General features: G+C 42.1%; 1 protein-coding gene across 1 annotated transcript in view; it reads left to right on the forward strand.

Moving 5' to 3' along the window:
• Nucleotides 1-2,829: 2,829 nt before the first annotated feature.
• Nucleotides 2,830-13,835, forward strand: part of LOC115154444 (neurite extension and migration factor) — a 35,427-nt gene continuing 24,421 nt past the window's right edge. Inside the window, exon 1 of the mRNA XM_029700660.1 lies at nucleotides 2,830-3,244. The gene's annotated coding sequence lies outside the window, so the exon portion shown is untranslated. The remainder of the gene's footprint in view (nucleotides 3,245-13,835) is intronic.

Raw genomic sequence — 13,835 nt, forward strand, 5'->3', positions numbered from 1 at the left:
TTTTTTGAAACAAGTTCTTTTTTTAATTTCACTTTACCAATTTTGTGTATGTTCATTACATGAAATCCAAATAAAAATCAATTTAAATTACAGGTTGTAATGCAACAAAATAGGAAAAACGCCAAGGGGATGAATACTTTTGTAAGGCACTGTATATAATATGAGATTATTGTTGTCAGTCATTATATGAATCGATAGACAATCAGAAATGTGTAATCGCTGAGATACAAGGATACATTTTTACTTGCTCATTAATTCCTTTCTCCCTCTGCATCTGTAATCTCAGAAGTGACTGCTCCCTCAGTGAAGGCTTTGTTGTGCCCCCATCCCAGTGCTGAGCAGGTTTAAAGACCCAGTTTAAAGCTGCCACTGTAAAGGGCCAGCCGCCCACTCACAGTCTGTGTAACTCTGTGGGATAATGAGGAAGGGAGAACCAACACTTAGTTGGGCAAAACAGTATCATAACAACAGTATGGCAGTATTAAACAAAGTTCCCAACAGGGATAGGCCACTACACAGGGCATGATATAACAAGAGCACCTGCAGCATCTGGGGTAGAGAATATAGCAGATGTTTGAGTGGTGCTTTTCAGTAAATTAAATATGGAGAAGGTTAGTGGGCAGGTTGACCATAACCCCAAATTCCCAGTCTGCCAGCAGGGCTTGCTTCTGTTCTGTTAGACATTCTTGTTATCCATATCTCTCATAAGATATCTCATAAGGAGTATCCTACTCAGACAAAATAGACTGATTATATCAGTGTCTAAGCTATGCAGCATACAACTCAAATTAATTATGACATTAATTAATACAATTTCAGCGATGATTGATTTCAAACTGAAATTCAGGTCTCTCTGTCAACAGTCAGAATTGAGTCTTTATTAAGCCTCAAGTCAATTAAATGTTTTACCTTACTGTATGTGAGCTCCAAAAGTATTGAGAGAAATAAGCTTTTGCTGTGCATATGGAACATTTCGGGGATTTTTTATTTCAGCTCATAAAACATTAGACCAACACTTTACATGTTGCGTTTATATTTTGGTTCAGTATATATAACTACTGCTGTAAATATACTGACAGACTGACCAGGTGAATCCAGGTGAAAGCTATGCGCAACTCTATATTAGGTAGGTGTTCCTAATGTTTGGTATACGTAGTCAATATTAACGTATTGTAATCATGTCTAAAAATGGGATACAAGGGATATGTCATTCTCTGCACAATATGTTTTTCTCCTCAAACTATGCCACTGCAGGTTATCAGAACTGCCAGTTCAGTTCTCTTGGTGTTATTTCTAGAAAATATGTATCATGTGGTTATAGTGAGTCAGGCACCATTGATGAGGAGAGCTCAGGTGCATTCATGTCAAATCTCAAGGATACCTGGGAAAAAGGCTGCTCAAATGAAAAGTTGGTAGCTAGAGGAAGGGTTAGTAGCTAGATTAGTATGGAGTGCTCTTATGTGACAAATGAAAAACACTTTGTTCACTTAACTCGAGGATCCTGCAGCCTCTCCAAAACGTAATCATAATTGCAGGTCTAGGTGGTCGACAATGATTATCGTCTGAGTTGAAGAAGAACTTAAAGATTAAAATGATCACATCCACGATTTGCCAGATTTTCCTGCATCTCTTTTGATTTGAGAATAGGAGTAGTTAAATCAGCCGGTCTCCTTACCTTTAACTAGATGGATCCATGCCAAGACAGCCCTACCTTGGAAGATTTTTAGGAGCAGCATATTCTCAGAGAGTGAATAAGAATATAGCACTGAACAAAAAGAGCTCACCTGCAATTTATATTTATACCCAAAATTCCATTCTCTTACAAGGTTGGAGATATCTAACTCACATGCCCAGCTCCTTGAAGGTGCCCAGCCCAGGTTATTTTGGTTTCACCTTGCATTTAATTGTACAGACAACTGTTGTCCCATGACTGTCAGACTATGGCCCTCTAGGACTGGAGTTGCACCCGGAGAAAAGGGTGCAATTGCAGCCCGCCATTCGTGGCGTTGCTGCATGTGGGCATTTCTGCATCTGCAGGAACCCCTCTTTTTATACTTCAATTGGTCCATTTTTAAGCTAGGACTTTGGTACACAGGCGGGAGGTGGGGCTACTCCAGTACAGTAGGCAATGCACCATAAAGTTGGATGCCAACCGCCGATAAACCCCACACAAGAGGCGGGGGTGACAACGGTAGCTAGCTAGGACACAGGTCGGCAGTGTCTTCGTCCCTGTCTGTTGAGCACTGCTTTCCAGCAGTTCTGTTAATGACGGCGAGGGCAGGCGTTCGGCAGGCGGTAGCGAAGGACACTGTGTGCTAGCTACAAATAGTGTCCTTTGCAACCAAAAAACTCAGATAATACTTTTATTTCCCCATTGACACACATCTTTATTGCACAGACAATTTGTGGAAATCCATAATATCAAGTGTCACACAGGCATGAATCGTGTGCTCGAGGGGAGGCATTCATGCAGGAACCAATGGGATGCTCGAGGTAGGGTGCACATGCAGGAACGCCCCGAATTGCAGGCTGCAATCATGCTTTTCATGTTAGGAAGAGTGGTAAAGCTATAATAAATATAATTAATCCAATTTATAAAGCCCAAAAACTAGGTTCCAGGTTTAGCTAAATATACATTTTAAGAGAAGAGAGCTCTGCTTGTCATTTAACGTTTCAACGCGTGTGATGACACTGTAATAGCTATTTTCCTTGAGAACCAAACTGCACCGTTAAACTGGGCGCGTCAACGACGGAGAAGCGCGGTCACGAGTGGAATTTGTGGGCGCGCTCTTTATGGCAGGTCGCAAAAGAGGGGGAGCAAACTGACACGAGCCTGCCGTCGTTGTCAGGGACTGGGTGCATCTGGGAAAAAAATATATGGCATAACAATAGCAGCATCCAGTATCGGTATACATGAATCCAGGGAGCCTAATAGGAAATGAACATGACCATGGCGCTTTATAAAACATGACCTACACATGACACATGGAATGGTCAAAATATTTTGTTTATTTCCTGGATTACAAAGAAGACTGTAGAATAAAATGGAGTGGTAGGGGGACCGAGGCGCGCTGTCTCCATCATAGGGAGGCGCGTCCACCTGCTGATACAGGGAGTCCGGGCTTGGGAAAAACATGGTGAGGTTGCTGCATTGAGGAGAAGATACAGTTTCCATCTGTCAAATAAACAACTGTGCAATTGAAATGCTGGCGACGGGAAAAGCGCAGCCCGTGTGAATATAGAGGTAAGTTAAATGTTGTACAGTAACGAATATGGTTTTTCAGTTCAGGGCAACACTTGCATGAAGAATATTCAACGTAGCCTGCAATTTCTTCATATGGCTGCATTCGAAATAAAAGGGGGCGGATATTTCATGTATCACATTGGATCAACATTCATCTGTTGGGGAATGTGTATTTTAACCATGTATTTAATTTATTACAGTTACTTCACTTTTAAACTGAGAAGGACATCAATTGTCATAAAATGCATTAAGAGGCATCATTCCTTAAATGTTATGGTTTAAAAGTGATACCCTACATTGGAGCATTAGAGCACCTGCAAACTGCACCCCACATCCCATCCCCCAAAACACAAACACACACACACACACACACACACACACACACACACACACACACACACACACACACACACACACACACACACACACACACACACACACAGAGGCAATATGAGAATTGTCAGTACAGGTCGTGGACAACCTTTGCGGTATTTGGCAGTTCAGTAAACAAGGTGCTTAAACTTGAACATTTCACTGAATAATGTGCTCCCCTTGGCATGAAATCGACCATTGCTCTGTGCTCCCAGATTCATTTATTTTCAGCATTGAGTTCCCAGCTTTTCATCTTCCCCTGTGGTTAGATGCTGTGTTCAATTTCAGTTCACATATGTATGTGACATAAGGTCAGACCTGCCACACTCAGAAATATACTCTCTTTGTGTACAAAAATGACACACAAATGAATTCATTGTTATGATAGTATTATTATCATTGTAAGGTTTCATCTATCCTACTTCTCACACGTATGGCAATAACATATATCAAGCTCTCTGCCAGATTGAGGGGAGAGAGCTCAACTAGATGATTCACCCTCTTTCCAGAATAATGCCTGGATAAAGGTCTCCTACTCTCTTTAACTCAACAACATTCCTTTGTGAAATGGCTGGGGAATTGTTTATCAGGCTTAATTATGCACAAGTGTTCATTTGAAATTGAAGGTTAATTCATTGGTTTCGTGTTTTGGAAAATACGTCAGATAAGAGGACCAAACTAACCCTGTTCATTTAGCCCAGAGTATCCCCATTAATAGGCCCTGAACATCCTTTCATTTGATCAGGTCTGTATATCAACTCAAGCATGGTTCCTGCTAAAGGCTACCCATCCCAGTGCCAGACCTAGTACGTTTCCTTTACTGTCCCAAGGGGTTGTGTTGCCCCAGGTCGCTCCATGGATGCAATAAGGTTTCAAAGTCATTTTGAAGAAATATGCTGGTCATTTCCCCATGCATCAATTCCTCTTTCCTTTCCTGGTCCTACCATCCCATCTCTCCTCATGTGTTTGAGGAGGCATGTTCAGGGTGAGACAACAACAATCCTCTTAATGTATCCTCTGTCCCACCGTTCTATGGGTTTTGTCTTCCTTACTTCAGCAGCCCAAGGTTCTCAGCCAAAGAGAGAGCAGGTTTCTGAAAGCTGGGCTGCACACAGCACTGCATTGTGTTTGTCTGAAAGTAGTGCCAGAGGGGGAGGAGTGAGGCTGCCTGGGAGGTTGGGTGAAGGGTTGTACCAATACCTGGGCAGATGTCACACTGATTTAACACATTTCAGTCTTCTATATAGGAGCCGGTATGTATGCTATCAACCTGAATTTCACCCCTGTTAAAATGGCTATACAGAACATGAACAGATATGTTTCCATACGATTTAACCTGTTGAATAGTGGGCAAGTACCCCTGCACATTAACTCGCTGCCAGTACCCCCTGTATAGCCTCGTTATTTTATTGTGTTACTTTTTGTACATTTAGTTTATTTAGCATTTTCTTATTCTGCATTGTTGGTTAAGGGCTTGTAAGTAAGCATTTCACGGTAAGGTCTGTTGTATTACCGTTGTATCCGGCACATGTGACGAATACGATTTGATTTGATTTGAAATGCTATTGTGCCTGGTTTTCTCTCATTCATTCCCTCAGAGAGCGCCCCCTCCCTCCCTCAGTACTGCACCGTTGCGGTGACTGCGGCGCTGCTCGGCGTCAGAGGGAGTGGAGGCAGTGTGCTGTAATTAACAGAAAGGTAACAACCCCGGGAGACGGGGGGCTCAGCCCCTTTTGATTGCTTTCATGACTGCAGGGAAAGAGTCTGAGCCGAGCTTCCTCTCTAGTGGGACAGACAGACAGACAGACATTAGAGCAGAGCAGAGTGCTGAGCTCTTTAGCTGCCCATGCTGGGCCTGTTTCATTCACAATGCTCCTCTATCCTTCTCACAGGCAGGCAGATACCAACCCCACTGCTGTGGTCCTGGAGGACTCTTGTCTGTATCTTTTTGGGTAGCTCCTCCCTTGCTGTATAAAACACTCAAAACACCCATAGGGCATGAATATGGCACACACACTCCAAAAAACGGTGACTTGTTGTATATTCCCTAAGGCCTCCAAGCGTTAGAGAGTTAGTAGAAGGGAAGACAGTTGTTGCATCTCTTCCTTTAGAAAAAAAGCTTTTTCTCTCAGCTTTGGTTGCTAAATAACCTACTACCAATGTCTCTTAGCTGAGGACTCATGCACGCTCTATTATTAACAAATATGTGACAAATGGCTTTGATTCACAGGGAGATTGAGGGGGGAGGTGTTGATATTGTAGGGTGAGTACATGTTGCCATTGTGGGCTGCTGCAGAATGTCAGGCTGTCCGTCAGACGTCTTTCTGTAAAGGGGCCCTGTTGCCGTCGTTGTAGAGCCATGTACTCAGAGAGGCTTGGCAAAGACAGGTCCTGGTGAAAGCAGCAGCACAGAGGAATAACAGGAGGCTTTTGTGTTCCTCTCCCCCTTGAAGCTGGAGCCTCCGGTTTAATGCACTAGAGCTGTGTAGGGGGAGGAGTCGTTCTGCCAGCCGTTAATGACCTTGGTCATCAGAAAAGTTCCAGACGAAAATAACAGCAAGGTTTTACGTTTCTATTTTGATAGGGTCCACGTTTTCAGAGGTATGGCAGTTATGTTCTGTCTCTCACAATCAGATATCTCAGAATATTGGTTAACCTCTCAGGTTAACCTCTCAGTAAATGAACATACTCTACAGTCTCTCAGTGACAATTTTCTAAACTACATGTTGTATTGATACATAGGTCAAGGTTCAGCGGTGCATAGGTCAGAGGTTTGATAACCCTTTTTAAGTGGGGTAAGGATAAAACATTTTACTCATTGTTGTTCTGCAACACCTAAGGGCAAGACATTAATCTTATTTTCAACCTTACCTTGCATTGAGCATATGATAAACAAAATGCAAATATCACTTCCCCCACTAAGATATTTACGGCATAGACATTTACCTCTATGTACTGTAATTCTGTCAGTGACATTTGCATAACGCTTTTAATAACGATTAACTGATATTCCTCAAATTCCTTCCTTCTCCAACCTCATGGACATACAGTACAATCGAACCATGGTTCACAATATATCCATTATTCAGATAAATCTTTAAGGCTTGAAGAAGAAGAATTACTTTCAGCTGGTTTTCCCTTCTTCCATAACTCCTTGTCTGGGGGATCGTCTAATCCGTCTAGTTTCAGTCTTAAGCAAGGCTCTAATGCTGGATAAATATTAATCACATTTTTAATAAAAGGAGTTTGCTGAAGAAGCTGCTGTCAGGCCTGTCCGTCAGGGGAAGTGAGGTAAAGCCTAGTAAACAGCACTGCCCTGCTCAAATCAATGGCTGTTTACTAGGCTTTGTACTGTCCTGCTCCTGGCCTGCTCTGAGTTCTTATTATTATCTTTATTCAGCTCCTTTATTTTTGTTTGGAGCGACGACAAGAGAAATCATACAAAGACCTCCCACAAAACCAAAGGGTGGGAATTAAAGGAGCTACAATATCGAACAACAGTTATACACTACATGACCAAAAGTATGTGGACACCTGCTCGTCGAACATCTCATTCCAAAATCACGGTCCCCACATTGCTGCTATAACAGCCTCTACTCTTCTTGAAAGGCTTTCCGCTAGATTTTGGAACATCCTGCAGGGACTTGCTTCCATTTAGCCACAAGTCGGGCACTGATGTTGGGCGATTAGGCCTGGCTTGCAGTCGGCATTCCAATTCATCCCAAAGGTGTTCAATGGGGTTGAGGTCAGGGCTCTGTGCAGGCCAGTCAAGTTCTTCCACACCGATCTTGACAAACCATTTCTGTATGGACCTCGCTTTGTGCACGGGGGCATTGTCATGCAGAAACAGGAAAGGGCCTTCCCCAAACTGTTGCCACAAAATTGGAAGCACAGAATCGTCTAGAATGTCATTGTATGCTGCAGCGTTAAGATTTACCTTCAGTGGAACTAAAGGGCCCTAGCCCGAACAATGAAAAACAGCCCCAGACCATTATTCCTCCTCCAGCAAACTTTACAGTTGGCACTATGCATTGGGGCAGGTTCTCCTGGCATCCGCCAAACCCAGATTCTTCTGTCGGCCAGGCAGATGGTGAAGCATGATTCATCACTCCAGAGAACGCGTTTCCACTGCTCCAGAGTCCAATGGCGGCGAGCTTTACACCACTCCAGCCGACGCTTGACATTGCGGATAGGGATCTTAGGCTTGTGTGCGGCTGCTCGGCCATGGAAACCCATTTCATGAAGCTCCTGACGAACAGTTCTTGTGCTGACGTTGCTTCCAGAGGCAGTTTGGAACTCGGTTAGTGTTGCAACCAAGGACAGACGATTTTTACACGCTATGTGCATCAGTGGTCCCATTCTGTGAGCTTGTATGTCCTACCACTTCGCGGCTGAGCCATTGCTGCTCCTAGACGTTTCCACTTCACAATAACAGCACTTACAGTTGACCGGGGCAGCTCTAACAGGGCAGAAATTTGACGAACTGACTTGTTGAAAGGTGGCATCCTATAACGGTGCCACGTTGAAACTGAGCTCTTCTGTAAGGCCATTCTACTGCCCATGTTTTTCTACGGAGATTGCATGGCTGTGTGCTCAATTTTATGCACCTGTTAGCAATGAATCCACTAATGAATGAAATAGCCAAATCCACTCATTTGAAGGGGTGTCCACATATTTTTGTATATATAGTGTAGTTGTCCCCTGACAGTTACAGTACTTTACAGGGAATCTTTACCAATTCCATGTAGAGATTATGCTGAAGAGGCCAAATACTTGTCATCTCTTCCTCTTAGTCACTGTGCCATTGAATCACTGTAATTATGTCAGCACACCATCACACCTAATATAAGTTAGAAAATGTTCTGTAGCATTTTGGGCCTCTTGGTTCATCAGTATTTAGTTCTATAGATTGAGCAGTAATAGATTATAACACTCCAAAATATCCAAGATCTTCTGAGGATAGGTGGTTTGATAGGATATGAAAATGGAACTGAAAAGTCATTTAGTTATTTTCTGTTATCAAAATCTAAACCTCTAGCTTCACACATTCTGTTCTTTCCTCTCTGCATCCACTGAGCTTTTGACCCCCAGCCTCTCTCTCTTACACACACACACACACACACACACACACACACACACACACACACACACACACACACACACACACACACACACACACACCAGCTCCTTGGCTCCTCACTGGCATTTGGGCTGAGTGACAGAGCAGCCCATCGGTACAGTAATTGGTATTCAGAGGGGCAGCTGGGATGCACGCCTCGCAGACAGAGGGGGAATTTAGTGAGTCAATACACTGCTTCATTAGAGCTGTGAGTCACCACGCCATGCTTCAATTGTTTGTATTTGTCCAAGAGAAACCAACGCCTCCTCCCATGCAACCTGACTAACCCCACGCTAACCTCAGATTGGTGGTTAACTGGTCCCCTACTCATTTTTTACCCAATAATATATTTACTGTGGTACAGAGATTGAGATGTGGCGTCAATATGCTCACAGTCACACATCCACACCAGAGTTGTATGTCCATCGGTGTATTGTATTGGCCAGAATGGTAGTTTATCCACTTGTCTCAGGATAAATCTCCTTATGAGGCCTTAATCCTTGAGTCTAGGATGATATTTAATCTCTTATCACAAATATATTTTATTCATCCTAATATTTTCATATTTTAACAATCCAAGCTACTGGGTGCTGAATATGTTAGCATATGATTATATCAGAAGATAAAGTGGGAGTATTAGGCTTCAGGACACAAATTGAAATGATTGAAGTGTGACCTGACCTCTGTATTGTGTTTTTTCAGCATACTTATCTCTCTGGTTATTGACCATGGGAATCAAACCTAAGCACTGTCAACCAATTGTGTATTGTACACAACACTATCTGAAATATCATTTTTTCCTTGTTACTTACGGTATGCGCTAGAGCAAGCCAGATGGCTTATTATCATTTCAATGCTTTTATTTTTTCAATTATTGGATATTTTTGTGCACTGGTATGCTAAATACATTATTAATCAACAAGATTAACAAAGTAAACTGGTTTTAAGACCTGTGAAATAGTACAGTAACACAGAATCAGTGTGCAATTTCCTCACACGCCATTAGTACAATCTTGTGTGTGCTCCACCCCTTTACTCTCATGTAAACTCAAAATAATCTCAAAATATTTCCCTTATGCGGCGTCTCTTTCTGAGTTTTTGGTCCGAATTTCATATCCTAACCCCCATACATGAAGAGGTTGCTCTTTTGTTTGCTTTCTCCTGACCAGAAATACACTGTTCCCGTCATACATAGATGGGCACAATGGTTCACATCACAGGGACTATAAAGGATAAACTGTAGGGTGTTAAACTCATTATGCCACAGGGGCTGCATTCGGTCTTGAACGTTGTCAAAATTAGACAAAAATAGTCCTCTATTAATAGTTTCATAGCTTCCATTTCAGTGATTATTAGCGAACTGGACACAGTCCAGACACTGTATGAATTTAGTCATTTAAAAGTATATTGAGTTTATTACATTTTTTACTCAAACCACCCGCGGGACGGATTGTTTGACACCCCTCCTGTAAGGAAATAAACCCTCTGTGTCAACGGGCCTTGATTTGCATGCCGATACATGTTCATTTTTAGGATCAATAAAGGGTCAAAGAAAGTAGTATACAGTGCATTCGGAAAGTATTCAGACCCCTTGACTTTTTCCACATTTTGTTACGTTACAGCCTTATTCTAAAATGGATTAAATAAAAAAAAATCCTCATCAATCTACACACAATACCCCATAATGACAAATCGAAAACAGGTTTTTAGATTTTTTTGCTAAAAAACCCAGAAATACCTTATTTACATAACTCGTTGCTATGAGACTCGAAATTGAGCTCAGGTGCATCCTGTTTCCATTGATCATCCTTGAGATGTTTCTACAACTTCATTGGAGTCCACCTGTGGTAAATTCAATTGATTGGACATGATTTGGAAAGGCACACATCTGTCTATATAAGGTCCCACAGTTGACAGTGCATGTCAGAGCAAAAACCAAGCAATGAGGTCAAAGGAATTGTCCGTAGAGCTCAGAGACAGGGTTGTGTCGAGGCACAAATGTACCAAAAAATGTCTGCAGCACAGTGGCCTCCATCATTCTTAAATGGAAGAAGTTTGGAATCACCAAGACTCTCCCTAGAGCTGGCCGCCCGGCCAAACTGAGCAATTGGGGGAGAAGGGCCTTGGTCAGGGAGGTGACCAAGAACCCGATGGTCACTCTGACAGAGCTCCAGATTTCCTCTGTGGAGATGGGAGAACCTTCCAGAAGGACAACCATCTCTGCAGCACTCCACCAATCAGGCCAGACAGAAGCCACTCCTCAGTAAAATGCACATGACAGCCCGCTTGGAGTTTGCCAAAAGGCACTTAAGGACTCTCAGACCATGAGAAACAAGATTTTCTGGTCTGATGAAACCAAGATTGAACTCTTTTACCTGAATGCCAAGCATCACGTCTGGAGGAAACCTGGCACTCAAGGGCACTACGGTGAAACATGGTGGTGGCAGCATCATGCAGTGGGGATGTTTTTCAGGTGCAGGGAATGGGAGACTAGTCAGGATCGAGGGAAAGTACAGAAAGATCCTTGATGAAAACCTGCTCCAGAGCTCTCAGGACCTCAGACTGGGGTGAAGGTTCACCTTCCAACAGGACAACGACCCTAAGCACACCGCCAAGACAACGCAGGAGTGGCTTTGGGACAAGTCTCAGAATGCCCTTGAGTGGCCCAGCCAGAGCCCGGACTTGAACCCAATGAAACATTCCTGGAGAGACCTGAAATAGCTGTGCAGCGACGCTCCCCATCCAACCTGACAGAGCTTGAGAGGATATGCAGAGAAGAATGGGAGAAACTCCTCAAATACAGGTGTGCCAAGCTAGTAGTGTCATACCGAAGAAGACTCAAGGCTGTAATCGTTGCCAAAGGTTCTTCAACAAAGTACTGAGTAAAGGGTCTGAATACTTATGTAAATGTTATAGTTCCATTTTTTTTTTAATATATTTGCAAAAATGTCTAAAAACCAGTTTTTGCTTTGACATTATGGGGTATTGTGTGGATTGATGAGGGAACAAAACTATTTAATCCATTTTAAAATAAGGCTCTAACATAACAAAATGTGGAAAAAATCAAGTGGTCTGAATACTTTCCGAATGCACTGTACGTTTTCATCTCACGTGAAAGTAATTATACTTTAGCTAAAGTCCTTTTCACATTGCCTTTTATTACTTTTCAGATATTAGTCCACATTGCCTTTTATTACTTTTCAGATATTAGTCCACATTGCCTTTTATTACTTTTCAGATATTAGTCCACATTGCCTTTTGTTCCTTTTCAGATATTAGTCCACATTGCCTTTTATTCCTTTTCAGATATTAGTCCACATTGCCTTTTATTACTTTTCAGATATTAGTCCACATTGCCTTTTATTCCTTTTCAGATATTAGTCCACATTGCCTTTTGTTCCTTTTCAGATATTAGTCCACATTGCCTTTTGTTCCTTTTCAGATATTAGTCCACATTGCCTTTTATTCCTTTTCAGATATTAGTCCACATTGCCTTTTGTTCCTTTTCAGATATTAGTCCACATTGCCTTTTATTCCTTTTCAGATATTAGTCCACATTGCCTTTTATTCCTTTTCAGATATTAGTCCACATTGCCTTTTATTCCCTTTCAGATATTAGTCCACATTGCCTTTTGTTCCTTTTCAGATATTAGTCCACATTGCCTTTTATTCCTTTTCAGATATTAGTCCACATTGCACTCCAGAAAACATGTTTTGAACACTCAACTAGATAGTAAAGATACACTCTAAACTGGATGGAGTGGGGAGTTGATTTGTGATAGACGTCTCACTGTGTGTTGTTTTTATTTCCATCATTTGCAACATCAGGCACCCCAGAATGATGTCTTTGTGCTTCATAATGGAAAAGTTATCACATTTGTGACTAAAATGAAGAACTCATTTCAAAAGCCCTGGGATGGGGGTCTTTGCATGTTAATGAGCAGATTGAGCTTTTGCTCACTGGCGTACCACGCAGCCCCCTCAAATTAGGGGGGCTCTGGGAGCCCACAACCCCCCCCCGATAGGATATGAACATGTCATAAGCCATGGCAAAAATGTTTAGATATGAACATGTGATTATTATTTGACCCTGCTGATCATCTATGAACGTTTCAACATCCTTAAGGATGATCTAGCCTTAATGACCACCGACACAGCCAGAAGAGGAAGGGCCACCCCTCAGAACCTGGTTCCTCTCTAGGTTTCTACCTAAGTACCGGCCTTTCTAGGGAGTTTTTCCCAGCCACCGTGCTTCTACATCTGCATTGCTTGCTGTTTGGGGTTTGAGGTTGGTTTCTGTATTAGCACTTTGTGACATCTGCTGATGAAAAATGCGCTTTATAAATGCATTTGATTGAATTTTATTGAAAACTGCACGTTTCCCTCTCTGTCCTATTGCAAAATGTGTAGAATAGCATGAGATTATCTATAAAACTGTACATGTTTCTCTCTGCCCATAGTAGTATGTGTAGAATTGCAGGAAAATAGTTTTAAAACTGCAACATTTTCTCTCAGCCTTAAGGCAAAATGTGTAAAATAGCATGAGATTAGCTACAAAGGGGGGCTTGCTCAGACCTTACAGGGGGCCCAGCGAAACTGTAGACCTTTGTTACAGTCACAATTTTTTTCCATCTTTCGTCCTCTGGTTTGATTTGAAATAAAATGATAATCATACGCATGATGACAAATAAGTTGTGACAACGGAGGACAAAGCGATATACAGTCACCAGCAATTCTGTTTTTGCTTGTTTTTTAGTGGGGGTTTTTTTGCACCGAAAATGTGGGAGGAATATAATACATTTCTTCAATGATGTACAAAATGTAAACAATATGTATGAAGGCCTAAATAATATACTCTATTAGATTATACTCTAATAATGCATACACTATATTTCATAGGAGGTGAACTTAACTGCTCATTTGTCTTTTTGAGCTGCTTCATGATTTGGAGTGAAACAGAAGAGGAAGCTGATGGGAGAATGAAAGAAGGGCTGGTCAGCCAGCAATGTTGACAGTTCTCTTCAATACACGATCTAACACCCCAAACTGGTCAGAGGGATAACGAATGGCCCTGTTCCACAGTGTGTGTACTAGTAGGTT

Source organism: Salmo trutta, chromosome 19 (genome assembly GCF_901001165.1).
Source record: "Salmo trutta chromosome 19, fSalTru1.1, whole genome shotgun sequence".
In the NCBI taxonomy this organism is placed as follows: Eukaryota; Metazoa; Chordata; class Actinopteri; order Salmoniformes; family Salmonidae; genus Salmo; species Salmo trutta.